Genomic DNA, 12,790 nt, shown 5'->3' with positions numbered 1-12,790 from the left:
AGTAGACCCACACGTGTATAGACAACTGATTTTTGACAAAGGTTTAAAGGAAATTCAATGGAGAAAAAAATGAACTTCTCAATAAATGATGCTGAAACATTTGAAAATACATATGCAAAAAACAGAGAACTTCTATCCATACCCCTTATAATACACAAAAACTAACTCAAAATGGATCTTAGATACAACGTAAAAATCTAAAAATATAGAACTTCTTAAAAAAACAACATAGGAGAAAATCTTTGAGACCTTGGGTTTAGACAAATATTTCTTAAATACAACACCAAAAGCAGAATCCATAAGAAAAAACCAATAAATTGGACTTCATCAAAATTTTAAATTTCTATTCTTCAAAAGATACTGTTAAGAGAGTGAAAAGGTAATCCACAGACCAGGAGAAAATATTTGCAAATCATGTATAGAATATGGTGCTTATATCCAGGATATTAATGAACTCTTAAAACTCAATAATAAGAAAACAGCACGATTTTTTTAGAAGGGGAGCAAAGTATTTGAACACACTTCATCAAAGAGCTATATGAATAACAAATGAGCAAATGAAAACATGCTCATTTTCATTAGTCATTAGGTAAGTGCAAATTAAAACCACAAGAGGATACCGCTACACACCTAACACAATGGCTAAAATTAAAACAACTGACCGTACCAAGTGTTGGTGAGGATGTGAAACAACTGAAATTCTCATTCACTGCTGGTAGAAACTGAAGTGGTTCAGCCACTCTGGAAAAAAATTGGACAGCTTCTTAAAGAGTTAAACACAATCTACTATGTGATCCAACCATTCAACATCTACATATTAATCCAACAGAAATGAAAACATAGGCCCATACAAAGATTTGCATACAAATATTTGTAGCAGTTTTACTTGTACTAGCCAAAATCTGGAAACGATACAAATGCCCTTTGACAGGTGAATGGATAAACAAATGGTGGTATATCCATACTTCAGGAATAAAAAATAATGAGCTATTTTACCTGCAGCAACATGGATGAATCTGGGAATAATTATGCCGAGAAAGAATCCAAACAAGATAGAATATATGCTGTATGATTCCATTTATATAAAATTCTCAAAAATGCAAACTAATATATAGTGACAGAAAGCAAATCAGTGGTTGCCTAGGCTGGGGTAAGAGAAGTAGGAAGGGTTATAAAAGAGGCACGAAAAAATGTTTGAGGGTGATAAGTATGTTTATTTTCTTACTTCTGGTGGTGGCTTCACAGGGGTATGCATGTGTCAAAACTTACATTTTTTTTAGTACACTTCAAATATGTGCAGTCTGCTTTAAGTCAATTATATCTCAACAAAACTGTGGAAAAAATTTTAAAATGTTAAAGCTCTTCTCTTTTTGTTTAAAGACTTCGTTAGCTAAATAGAAAAGCACTGCATATGGTGGAGACATTTTTATTTTATATTTATTTATTTTGATTATATGCTGCATTGATTTCTAATATGGCTTGACTTTTCATTTTTCAGTGATAAAAGAATACCTCGTTAAAAGCCTGTTTTATTGCTTAAAGACAGCACAAATATTTTAATCAATTTTCTGGGAGAAAACAAAAACTCCTTCTCCCTCAAAAAGAAATTGGGAGTACCATGGATTAGAAGGTTGCATAAACTTTTATAATGCTGATTGTTTTGAAATTCAATATTTGGCAAGTTTATTCAATAGTTTGCAGATTTATCTTATGTATTCTGACCCATTTGTTAAAACAGGCAATTATGAGAGAGGACTGCTGGTGAGTATACATTCTCAGGGCTAAAAATATATCTACACACTTAAGTACATTTAATATCTGAACATCAGTTTGCTGAAGCTTCTGTTTGTCTTTTTTGCCTTTTTCCAAAGGTAAATGGCACAGCAGATTCTTTAAAGACAAAGTTGCATTATAACAAGCTGGTTTTAGGATTTGTTCATATTCTGTGCTTGCAGTTATTTATTGCTTTATAAAGGTTATATACATAGATAAATATGACTAAAGGTCGGTAAAACAGAACAGTTTTACAGAACACCCCATTGGTTTAATGTGGTAAAACTTCTGGCATTTAAAATCATTTTAAATAATGAATATCTTAGAATTATTAGACCTGAAATGTTTATGACATACCAAGATAGATAGGAGTAGATGGTTTTTAAATACTTACAGAGAAGATTCCATAACTTGCTTTTGTAATCTATTTTACTGTAATTTACCTTAAACTAAGAATTAAAAGCAGAGTAAATTCTTGCTTATTTGGAATTTTGATGAATATGATATTAATATTCTTGTTAATAGGAATGCCATATACAGTATGCCGGGTTTCTAATTTTTCAAAGAAAAAGTATTATGAAAGACACTAAAATGAGGCCTTAGAATACCTAAAGCAATCTTGAAATAGAAGAATAAAGTGTGAGGAATCACTCTTCCCGATATTAGGGCCCATTGTATAACTACAGTGGTCAAAACAGTATGGTATTGATGGAGGAAAAGATGGATAGATCAAGGAAGGGAACAGAACAGAGGACCCAGAAATAGACCTACACTCTATCAACGTCAATATCCTGGTTGTTAAATATAACTGTGGTTTTGCAAGTTGTTACCACAGAGAGGAACTGGGAAAGTGTACAAGGGATTTCTCTGTGCTAGTTCTTACACATGCATGTGAATCTACAGCTATCTCAAAGTAAAATTTTAATTAAAAGAATATGCTAAAATGCTAGCAAATGAAATAGAATTTTTCTGGTTTGCTTTTAAATTAAATATAAGATTTCACTGTTCTTGGTGGCTTTCATTAAAAAGATGAGTTATCACACATAAGGACTATTAAAAAAAACAACTCATTATTTGAAATTTCTAGTTAAGTGAATTTTCAATGAATAAGCATTGACTGTACACAAGAATTGAAGTAAAAAGACCTCAGATAGTTCTAGAAATTACCCGGTAACCTTTTCCAGGGGTGAGAAAGGTGAAACTTAGCAATTTGTCAACCTAGAAAATTGCTGGTGCCTCCATGAATTACCTGTGTCTTGGTCATCTGGCCATTTCTCATGTAATGCAGTAAGAAAAGGATGTTCTTCATTAGCACACCAGAAGACATATTTTTGCCTGTAAGAATCTATTTCACAATCTTGAAATGTATAAGATTGTCAAGAATATACAAAATTGGAGCACAACATTAAAATATTTGATGAGATTATTTTTGCATAATATATTCAAAAGTTATCTAACCTGGGATGTTATAATGGATGTTATATTTGTAAAAGTTTGTTTTGTTTTGTTTTTTCCCTGAAGTATGAGCTTTTCTATGTTTTAGAAGAGACTAACATTAAACAGTGAGATGGTAAAATGCAATTCATTTTGAATTAGATAAAAAGTTTTCAAACATCATCTCATAAATTTTTAGGGTTTTAGAAGTGTATAGATTATTGGAAATGCTTCATAAAATGCTTTATCAAAACAAAGTTGGAAAAGTAAAAAGAAATCATCATCATTTGTGAGAAAATAGAAAATATATATTGATCTCTGCCCCTGGTTCCTGACTCAGAGCTCCTGAAACCCTTTTAATTTCTTAGTGATAAGAGCATTAGGATCATCTCTTGTTCTAATATTTGTCTTTGACCCCATCTCTGACATAGGGCTCCTAAAACCCTTGTGAATTCTTAAGTGATTAGAGTACTAGGGATATCTTTTGTTCTATTGAGGTGACTCTGGGTGGTCTCTGGGATGGCTTCTGTATGGGGGCTGGTCACCAGAAAGACCAAGCCATGATTAGAAGCTTGGAATTTTCAGCCCCACACCCCCTCCTCCAGAGAGGGGAGAGGGGCTGAAAGTAAGGTTAATAATTGATCACGCCTACTTAAGGAAGCCTCCCTAAAACCTCAGTAGTATAGGATTTGGAGCGCTTCCAGGTTGGCAAACACATTCACACTGGGAGAGTGACATACTCCAACTCCACAGGGACAGAAGTTCCCATGCCTGGGGACTCTCTCAGACCTAGCCCTAGGTATCTCTTCATCTGGCTGTTCATCTGTGTTCTTCATCACCTCCTTTAATAAACGGGTAAATGTAAGGAAGTGTTTCCTGAGGTGTGTGAGCTGCTTTAACAAATTAATCGAACCTGAGAATGGGGGTACCGGGAAACTCCAATTTGTAGCCAAATCAGATAGAAGTTGTGAGTAAACTGGACTCCTATTATTTGGTATTGGCATTTGAAGTGGGATGGGAACAGTCTTATGGGACTGAGCCCTTAACCTGTGGGATCTGACACTATGTCCAGGTAGATAGTGTTAGAATAGAGTTAAATTATAGGACACCCAGCTGGTGTCACAGAGAATTGGTTGGTGTGGGGAAAAACATCCACACACTTGGTGTCCAGGACAAGTGAAGTGTTCTCTGTGAGTATTAAAAGAGATACACAGAGAAAAAGTTCATGGTAGAGAAGAACTGGATTTTTCCCTACATTGGAAGGAAAGAACTGCATTTTCCCAATACATCATTGTTTTTTTCTGCCCCTTCATCCCACTGGAATCATCTGATTCAAGCTTTTCCCTTACATGACTTGTCTAAACAATTCAGGTAGACTACCGGTGTCCCCAACTTACAGTGGTTGGACTTAACGATCTTTTGACTTTACGGTGGTATGAAAGTGATACACGTTCAGTAGAAACCATACTTTGAATTTTGATCTTTTTCCAGGCTAGTGATATGAAGCACAATGTGCTCTCATGATGCTGGGCAGCAGCAGGGAGCCACAGCTCCCAGTCAGCTAGGCAATCACAAGGGCAAACCACAGATACACTTACAACCATTCTGTGCCCATACAACCATTCTGTTTTTCACTCTTAGTACAGTATTCAACAAATTACATAAGCTATTCAGCACTTTATTATACAATAGGCTTTGTGATAGATGATTTTGCCCAAATGCAGGCTAATGGAAGTGTTTTGAGCACGTTTAAGGTAGGCTAGGCTAAACTATGATGTTCAGTAGGTTAGGTGTATTAAATGCATTTTCAATTTACAATATTTTCAACTCACAATGGTTTTATTGGAAAGTCAAGGAAGATCTGTAGTGATTGCTTTGCTCTGACCTGTTTCTCACTTCCCACCCATAGTCCATCTTCCACACCGTCCCCAGAGTGATCTGTCTAATGAGGAATCTGCTCACCTACTCTCTATTTGAATCATTACTTTTGATTGCCTAAAATATAAAGTCGAAATTTTGCTGACCATTAAAAGCTATCAAAAATATAGGCCCAATACCTGCCACTCCTAAATACACATCCCACAGTCCAGATGGGCCACTTCATCTTCTCAGAACACACCGTGCTTTTTCTCAGATGGCTCCTTTAACCTAGAGTGCCCATCTTGGTCTTTGCCGGTTAATGATCTCACTTCCTCTCTGAAGCTGTCCTCAGTATCTTGAGACAGCTCATCACTCCTTCTTTTTGTTCTCACAGGATTTTATATGGAAGAATAGTTACTATTTATTGAGCGCTTACTAGGTACCAGGCACTGTGCCTAACTAAGCATTTTACAGACATGATCTCATTTAATATTCCCAGCAGCCCTATGAGGTAATGTGGCACTTTTCGCACTGTCTTCTCATTCATTGTTTTCACGTCTATATCCTCATTAGAAGAGATTGGTCTTATTCATCTTATCTGAACCACCTCCTCCTATAGTATCTGATCAAATCAGGTGCTCAATCAATGTTTGTTAAGTTAATGAATGATGGAATGAATAAAGTGAAATAAATAAACAATAGGGTGCTTTAAAGACTAACTTGTTACAGAGAACTGGCTTTACCATATTGTACATGGCCAGAGCACTGGGAATATGCTTCCTATCCAAATATCTCCCTCCTTGCTCCTGGCATGATGCCTGAAATCCCCAGGATTCACAAGAATGCCCTGTCTTTATTTTTTATTCTTATTGCCATCAACCAAAATTAGACCATGTCTTGCCTTTTATTTGATCTACTCATCTACTTTCAGCTCTTCTCCTCTTTAATTATTACTAGACACCATGGAAGAGATCAATTTTCCTAAAATACTAGTCTGATTATATATTTCCCCTGCTCAAAAATCTTAGTTTTTTAAAAGGAATCCTTTCCCCCCAGCCTGACTTTCAAGAATCTCCACACTTTGGTCTCAACTACTTCCTACTACATTTTAAATGCTCTGGTCCAATCAAGCTGAAATAGTTGCCATTCTCCCTTCCTTGTCTTTGTTCATTGTAATCCCTCTGTCTGTCTGGGCTGGCCTCTTTCTCTACTGTCTAGATGCTTTCCTAGAACACACCAGTCAGAAATGACCTCTTATTTTTCCTATATGCTTATTCCTCTGATAGAAGACTTATAAGAGACAATTGAATTTTAGATTTTTCTCCCATATTCAAAAGTTAGCTCTTTGAGGGATCAAGTAGACCTTTTCAGTTAACTGCCCACCTTATAGATAATTCCCTTTTCAAATAAGTGCCCTCTTCCCCATATGAGGGCGAATCCTCCACAGCTGTGCTTCTGCCACATTAGTCGGTTTCTCAGAACATGGGTGAGTAGATTAGGGATGGCACCTAACCATGCCGGGCCAGCTAGATTCTCCTCTCTGAGACTATGCACTTGTAACAAAAAAACCTCTTAGCCTGGATCTGTCTCCTAAATGGAGGAGCTGGGAACTAGAGAATTGTGAAGCATTACCAGTGTACTCGTAAGGCTGTGTCCCTCCATGGAGCCATTTTGTTCCCATAAGAAAAGGGCAGCCCTCTAGGTAGATGCAGCTTCAGATGCAGGGCACAAATATATGTAGAAAAATGGTACAAATGAACCGATTTTCCGGGCAGAAATTGAGACACAGATGTACAGAACAAACGTATGGACATCAAAGGGGGAAAGTGGCCGGGGGGTGTGTGTGTGATGAATTGGGAGACTGGGATTGACATGTATACACTAATATGTATAAAATGGATGACTAATAAGAACCTGCTGATTAAAAATAAATAAATTAAATTAAATTAAAAAAAAAAGAAATCCAGATATGGGCAGACCAAGGTTGGCACAGTTTCTCAAGGAAGCAATACATTCTTTCCATCTCTCTGCTTCTGTTGTCATTACTATTTAGCATGTCACCTCATGGTCATAAGATGGCTGGTATACCTCTAGGCATTGCAATTTTTGCAGGCAAGAAAGGGACAGTTTCAAAATGTCCAAAGGAACATTCCAACCCAATCATTCCTTTTAAAAAACTTTCCTGGAATCTTAGCCAGCAACTGCTCATTGGTTAGAATTGGACACGTGGTTACCCCTGGACCAATACTGAAAGATGGTTAGGGAAAGAAGAATTATGCATAGGGGTTGAGCCAGCCAGAAACATTGTACGATAAGGTTTTATTCTAATTAGACTTGAAATGAATATTACAGATTATTTGGCACCCCCTACCGAGATCTGACAGCCAAGATAATTGTGGGCCAGAAATGTCTGAGATCCATAGCCAGGTAATGGCAGGACTAAGATTCAGCTATTACCATTCCTAAGCCATCAAATGTTACATACATCTGCACGTGGACATTTAGAAGGTCCTACTTTATTTGTTTTTTTTGTTTTTTTTTTTTTTTGTGGTACGCGGGCCTCTCACTGCTGTGGCCTCTCCCGTTGCGGAGCACAGGCTCCGGACGCGCAGGCTCGGCGGCCATGGCTCACGGGCTCAGCCGCTCCACTGCATGTGGGATCTTCCCGGACCGGGGCACGAACCCGTGTCCCCTGCATTGGCAGGCAGATTCTCAACCACTGCGCCACCAGGGAAGCCCTAGAAGGTCCTACTTTAGAAGCTATGAATCATTTCCAAAGACAGAATTTAGAATGTTGGAACTTTGCTTTAGCCATCTCCCAAAGAACCTTCCCCTTCCTATAAATCAGCAGAGCAACAAATAGGAAAATAGAACTTTCAGTCCTACTTTGATTTAAAAGATGGCAAAATGAACTCTTCAAAATTTCTGTGGGATATGTCCTCCATAAGTTGTCCTCTTGTTTTGTGTAACTGGGAAGGTTGTTTTTATTTATTTATTTATTTATTTATTTATTTTATTTTATTTTTTTTGTGGTATGCGGGCCTCACTGCTGTGGCCTCTCCCCTGCGGAGCACAGGCTCCGGACGCGCAGGCCCAGCGGCCATGGCTCACGGGCCCAGCCGCTCCGCGGCACGTGGGATCCTCCCAGACCGGGGCACGAACCCATGTCCCCTGCATCAGCAGGCGGACTCTCAACCACCGCGCCACCAGGGAAGCCCTGGGAAGGTTGTTTTTAAAAATATCAAATGCAGAACTAATTCATTATACAGTGAAAATCCAGAAGCGTTTACATGCAATCCCAATCTTTGTTCCTTTCCCTTAGTATACACTACCATTGATTATTTTTGCTAGGAAACTTTTTTATAAATTATTGTTGCTATCAAATGACTTTGACCCTTGACCTGCCCAAATAAGGTTTTGTTAAATGTATACCACCTAAATAATTATCATTCCATAGTTTTTGTTTCCCCAAATGACTAATTTTAGCTCCCTAGGTATGATATTCACATTTCAGGAAAAAAACAGTATACCTCCATTTCAACCAACTAATGCTCTATAAGAGTGTTGATTATTACTTCTCCACATCTATGATTTTTATCATTATGAATAAATGCTAAGTGATAGTTATTATTAAGTTCAGATTTGCTATAAGTTCAACAAGACAGTGGATACACATCTTTGAATGTTAAAATAGAAATCAATTGTATTCTTATGTTCAAACACATTTGGGCCTGAATTTTTAGGACTTGTTTTTTCATAACTATATTATTAGCCTTATACATATATGCATAGCATATACATAATTTAACCATTCAGCCATCTGCTGTCATGTTCCTTTCTTTTTAACCACTTTAAGGATTATTCAGGAACAATCTTGCTACCGCCACAAACTCTGTTAGGGAGAATAATTCTATGAAAATTCAACTTCATAAGCTATCATTTGAAATAGGGAAGTACAGTAAAGAAATGTATACAAAATGTTTTACATACATTTTGTAATACCCCTCCGTAGTTTTTCTAAATCAATTTTAATCTGTTTGGGATGTGTAGTTTATCAGTTATATTTCAGTTTCTATGGCAACAGATGCAATCATTGCATACACATTCTGCAGCTGGGTAGACAGACAGTCTCCTCTGAGACTTTAACTTGCAAATAAAGCAGTGTGTGAGTAAGAGGCAAGCATTCCTCTCCTCCAGGAGACTGAGTACACTATACTTCCAGGATACCAGGCTGAGGCCATAGCCAAAGAAAGTCTTCCAAACGCAACCCTTTCTCCAGGTTTCTCATGGAACCATTGAGACATCTTTGCACAAGGCATAAAGATACTTCCACTGCTGCTTTTCGAATTTGGGACTTAGGTTAAATAAAACACAATGGAAAAATGTTCACTAAGTACCTGGTTCTCATCCATTTCTTAAGACTTCCTGTGTTTCTGAAGTGGAAATTTATAAAAACACAGTTCAGATGTTCTGAAAATAAAACTTAGATGATGATGAAAATAAAGTAATAGAAGTCACTGCAAAAAAAAAAAAAAAAAAAAGTAGGAACCAAAGAAATCTCTCTAACAAAAATTCCTTAAAAGTCTTTCATGATGCCCTGAAACTGAGATTGTGCATTCATTTGAGCTACTTCTTCTGAGCAAGTGAATGTTTTATACATAGTTGACTCAATTAAAGGAAAGATGCTTTCATTTTTTTGTTATAGAAAATTTCAAATATACACAAAAATGGAAAATACTGTACAATGAACTTTTATGTATGCACCTCCCAGATTCAGTTATTATCAATACTTTGACATGTGTTTTATCTATAAACCTACACAAACTTCTATTGACAAATTATATTAAAGTAAATCATGTCCTTTCACTCATATATCTACTACATCTCTAATTGGTAAGGATTCTCTAAATGTAACAATTGTGCTGTTATCTATAACACTTAAAATGAGCAATTATTTAATATCAGAAATGTTCTATTTTAAATTAATGTGAAAAGAGATTGATGTTAACAAATGAATCACTTTCATAAAAAAAGTAAATGATTTATTTTTCCCATGGAGAACAAAATATGTTTTAAAAATCACTTTTTATTTTGTCCCTAAATTTTGTTTTTATTTTCTAGAGGAGGTATGAACATAAAGGTATTTCCTATCCTACAATAGTGTAGGGACTACCCATTGAAGAATTTAATTTTAATTAACTGAAATAATGTTGAGTTATCTCTGTCTTCAATTTCCCTTCAGTTGGCTCAGAGGTAAATACCAAGAGGTTATCATCCCCCATATTGCTTAACACTAATGTTTATGAAATGTTTCAGTAAATGTTATTGATTAAGCTATTTATCCATGAAAACCTTTCTCTTAGAATGACCCATGTTCCATTTGTTGAGTGTCTGTCTCTTTGCCTTTCCACTTAACTTCTATGAGAGTCTTTCTGATACATTTCCTTGTCTCTTTTTTCTTGATTTGTCCACCTATTTATCTATGTCTGTGAATATCTTTATCTTTTTTTTTCTTTTTCTTATTTTTCTTTTTCTCCATTTCCACCTTCTGTTTCCTCTAATATCTGCCTCTCCTTCATGGTTGTTATATTTATTGAGTATGGCAATATTCCGTGTTCTTAATTTTAAAAATAGATGAAAGAAACATTTGGGGCTTCTCTAAAAGAAAATAAAACGGCTTTTCACTTGATTTGTTTTCTTCCTTCAAAGTAGTAACTATCTTAGCCTGTTTGTTTAGAATACATATTTAGGCATTCTAAGAGGTATTGAATGTTTACTGAAGATGATTTCCAAAGAATTTTTTTTCAAAGAATAATTCAATTTATTTAAACAAAAACAAAGTTCACCCATTACTCCCACTTCCCTACTGCTCCCATCCCACTCCCACCACCACCCAGCCTCTGGCAACCACCAGTTCATTCTCTCTATGAGCTTGGATTCATTGATTGCTATACTTTTTCTTTCTTTCTTTCTTTCTTTCTTTCTTTCTTTCTTTCTTTCTTTCTTTCTTTCTTTCTTTCTTTCTTTCTTTCTTTCTTTCTCTTTCTTTCTTTCTTCTTTCTCTTTCTTTCCTTCCTCCTCTTTCCTCCTTTTGTTTTTTCCTTTCCTTCCTTCCTCTCTTCCCTCCTTCCTTCCCTTCTTCCCTCCTTCCTATCCATTCATCCATCAATAAGCACTTAGGTTGTTTCCACATCTTGGGTATTATAAATAATGCTGTAATGAACATGAGTGTTCATATATCTTTCTCTGGGGGTTAGTTTTTGTTTTCTCTGGATAAATACCCCAAAGTGGAATTCCTGGTTCATATCATAGTCCTATTATTAATTTTTAAAGGAACCTCCATACTTTTTTCCATAGTGACTACACCAATTTACATTCCTACCAACAATGCACAAGTGTTCCCTTTTCTCCACATCCTTGCTAATACTTGTTATTTTCTGTATTTTTGATAATAGCCATTCTAACAGGTATGAGGTGATATCTCACTGTAGTTTTGATTTGCATTTGCCTGATGATTAGTGATGTTGAGCACCTTTTCATGTACCTGTTAGCCATCTCTATGTCTTTGGAAAAATGTCTATTCAGATCTTCTGCCTATTTTTAAAATTGAATTGTTTGGTTTTTACTATTGAGTTGCATGAGTTTTTTATATATTTTGGATATTAACCCCTTGACAGATATATGATTTGCACACATTTTCTCCCATTCGGTAGGTTGTCTTTTCATTCTGTTGATGTACAGAAAGAAGCTTTTTAGTTGATGTAGTCCCGCTTGTTTATTTTTGCTTTTGTTGCTTTTGTTTGGTGTCAGATTTAAAAAATCATTGCCAAAACCTATGTCAAGAAGATTACCACCTATGATTTCTTCTAGGAGTGTTATGGTTTCAGGTCTTACGTTCAAGGCCAATGTTTCCTTATTGATTTTATTTCTGAATTACCTATCCATTGATGTAAGTGGGGTATTAAAGTCCCCTACTATTACTGTATTGCTGTCTATTTCTCCTTTTAGGTCTGTTAATATTTGCTTTGTATATTTAGGTGCTCCTATGTTGGGTGCATAACTACTTACAAATGTTATATCTTGCAGGTTTGACCCCTTTATCATTATGTAATACCTTTCTTTGTCTCTTATTACAGTCTTTGTTTTAAATTATAGTTAAAACAAATAAATTATAAATTATAGTTATTATAATTTATATTATTATAAATTATAATATTATAAATAATATTATAATTCATATAAATAAATTATAGTTATTCCAGCTTTCTTTTGCTGTTCATTTGCATGGAATATCCTTTTCCATACCTTCACTTTTAGTCTGTGTGTGTCCTTATATCTAAAGAGACTCTTTTAGGCAGCTTATATATGGATCTAATTTTTTTTTAATCCATTTAGGCACTTTATGTCTTTTGACTGGAAAATTTAGTCCATTTACATTTAAAGTAACTATTTATGTGCTTGTTGCCATTTTGTTCATTGTTTTCTGGCTGTTTTTATAGTTTCTCTCTGTTTCTTGTTTCTTCTTTTGCTCTCTTCCTTTGTGGTTTGATGACTTTCTTCAGTGGTAACCATAGATTTTTCCTTTGTGGTTACCATGAGGCTTACATATAACAGCTTATATCTATAACAGTCTATTTTAAGTTGATAACATCTTGAGTTTGATCACATTGTAAAGCTCAACATTATTACTCTACCCCCATCATGTTTTATGATTTTGGTGTCA

The sequence above is a fragment of the Kogia breviceps genome, chromosome 17 (assembly GCF_026419965.1).
Source record: "Kogia breviceps isolate mKogBre1 chromosome 17, mKogBre1 haplotype 1, whole genome shotgun sequence".
Classification (NCBI taxonomy): domain Eukaryota; kingdom Metazoa; phylum Chordata; class Mammalia; order Artiodactyla; family Physeteridae; genus Kogia; species Kogia breviceps.
The sequence above is the reverse complement of the archived record's forward strand: the minus strand, read 5'-3'. Positions refer to the sequence as shown.